Here is a 3,031-nt window from a genome sequence, read left to right as displayed (position 1 = left end):
AAAGAATAAATGTTGCCTTGCTTTATGTATTCCAAATCCTTTTTCAAATGAAAAAAAAAATGTTTTTGAGTTTTAATGGTGTTATGTGATTTGTGTACTTATATTTTTCTTGTCCATATCATGCCACCAAAAGCTTTTGGACCATATAGCATCATGAGCCAAATGGCATAGTCACCGTTTTTAAGTGGTTGTGATGATGGTTCTCTTCCTTAGATCTTGTTTTTACCCTGCACTGCTGGAAGCCTCAATTAACTTAAATTAATTGAAAACATGCCAATTTTTGGAGAATTTTTCTTTGATGCTGCAGAATCTACTCTTAGAAATGTCTTCCTACAGCTCACTGGGGTGTTTACCAAAACCATAGCTTTAAATCTCCTCGGTCCCTATCAACAGCTTCCTGAAAGTTCCTTTTCCTGTGTACTTCCACAAAGGTACATTCTTGAAAATGTAATCATTTATGAGTTTATGTTTGTTCACTTGCCCTTTTCATTTGTAATTAATGTCAGATAACCAAGAGTTCTGTTAAAGTGTTGAGTGTACCTGCAACTATGCTTGGATCATATTAATCAAGAAATAGTCTCCATGGAGTAGTCACCAGCTTATGAAATAGTCATTAAACCAAAAATGGCACATGTAAAAAAAAAAAGTACCTTATTTCTTTATAGCAGTGGTTCTCAACCTTGGCTGCACATTAGAATCACCTGGGAATCTTTTTAAAATCCTGATTTCTGGGCCTCATCCTCTGGAAATTCTGTTTCTTTGTTACTAATGTTGTAGCCCCACCCCATAACAAAGAAACAGAATTTCCAGAGGATGAGGCCCAGAAATCAGAATTTTAAAAAGATTCCCAGGTGATTCTAATGTGCAGCCAAGGTTGAGAACCACTGCTCTATAGTTTATCAAACTTCCCCATGATCCTAATCACCAAACACTCCTGGATATTGGGACATACTTCTTGCAGATGAGTAAACTCAGTCCAATTGAGTCTCTTCATAAAAGTCTCTTTTTAAATTAGTCTCTCTTGGGAAAATAGTCTCTCCTCTTCTCCTTTTCTTCACAATGGTATGTAGGTATAAGGGGATAGAGGTTATGTTAACTTGTGTGTATTTGTTTTCTCTGCTGTGTAATAAATTACCACCACCTTAGTGGCTTAAAAATACATATATTAATTATTTCAGTGTTTCTAGAGGTCAGGCCTCTGGGCACAACTTAACTTGGTCCTCTGCTCAGAATCTCACAAGGCTACAACTAAGGTGTTAGCCAAGACTGCTTTCTCATCTGGAGACTCAATTGGGGAAGAACCCATTACCAAGATCACTCAGGTTGTTGGCAGAATTTATTTCTCTGTGACTTCTTTGAAGTCAGCAAAAGAGAATAATACTCTAGATGTATGCCAGCAAGATGGAGTTTTACATAATGCAACATTACAAGGCTAATATCCCTTCATCTTCAGCATAGACTCACGGAAGTGGTACCACATCACATTCTATTATTAGAAACAGGTCACAGGTCCTTCCCACTCTCAGTTGGTTCTCAACCTGTGAGTCACGACCATTGGAAAACACATATAGCATATCAGATATTTACATTACGATTCATAACAATAGAAAAATTACAGTTATGAAGTTGCAACGAAAATAATTTTATGGTTGGGGGTCACCACAACATGAGGAATTGTATTAAAGGGTCGCAGCATTAGGAAGGTTGAGAACCACTTAGTAGAGGGTATTACACAAGTTTGTGAACACAAGCAGCTGGAAATCATAGGAGACCACATTAGACACTTTCTGCCATATTTATGGTAGCAGTGGCAAAGAAGAAAGGGTCTTTGGATACATATGGTATTCCCTAGATCTTAGCTGGTGTCTGTAGTAGAACACTCTGTACTACTCCTTGCACTGGTGACATTAAAGGTACAATAGGCTCCATCTGACTTTTGGGGGCAACCAGCTCACAGGCAGAACCAGAGTTCATAGTCTTAATCATTTTTCTTTAGATTTGAGTCTTCATTCACAGAGTCAATTTTGTCCTAACTCTCAGCTACTCCTTACTTCCTGAACAGAGTATATGAATCTTCCAGCTTATGTAGTCCATGGGAATCCTTGAGTACTGTCTTTAGCTCATATGTCCATCTGCCATCCTTTATAAGTGCTGCAGTATTACTCTTCTAGAATGCTGGACATGGCTGTGTGCAGAGCTTCCACACAAGTTCTGAGGCCTCCCAAAGCTATGGTAAGAGTACTTTATACCTCTGCTTCCTGATGTTTCAGGCTCCTTCACATAAGCCTGAAAACTTATAAATAACCCCTAACTCTATCCTGCATCTTGAAAGAGATCTGAACGCATTCCTCTCCCTTCCTATCCTCTTATTTTCCCTATATATCAAAAGAATAGGGTTTCTACTTCTTTTCTCATATCCTGAGTTCTATTTTAAGAATATAGTAAACATCTATGACCTAGTCATCTATGCCCAGTTTTTTATATGTTAAATGAGAGTTAAAGGGATCTAATAAATAAATTTATCTCTCAACAGAGTTGAACTTAAAACAATGGCCTTTCTATGGTTTCACATTAGTCAATTTTTAGACTTAAAAATGATCAACAACCTCTTTGTTTTGGGCAGTTTTTGGCCTCTCTTGTCTTGTGGAAATAAGTCTCATGGTCAGTCTTGGGAGTAGAAGGTTGAAAAAGTAATGATTTGAGGGAAAAATAAAAATGTAACCACAGAAACACACACATATCCAGGAGGTTAAGTAAATGTACTTTATATAGTAACTAGAGGCCTGGTGCACAAAAATTTGTGCACTTGGAGGTGTCCCTCAGCCCGGCCTGTGCCCTCTCACAGTCTGGGACCCCCGGGGGATGACCACCTGCTGGCTTAGGCTCGCTCCCTGGGGATTGGGCCTAAGCTGGCAGTCAGACATCTCTCTGGCAACCTGGGATGTCCACTTGCCAGCGGGGAGCAGGCCTAAGCTGTAGTCGGACATCCTTAGCGCTGCTGAGGAGGTGCGAGAGGCTCCCGTCACCCCCA

This window comes from Myotis davidii, unplaced genomic scaffold (assembly GCF_000327345.1).
Source record: "Myotis davidii unplaced genomic scaffold, ASM32734v1 scaffold2168, whole genome shotgun sequence".
Classification (NCBI taxonomy): domain Eukaryota; kingdom Metazoa; phylum Chordata; class Mammalia; order Chiroptera; family Vespertilionidae; genus Myotis; species Myotis davidii.
The sequence above is the reverse complement of the archived record's forward strand: the minus strand, read 5'-3'. Positions refer to the sequence as shown.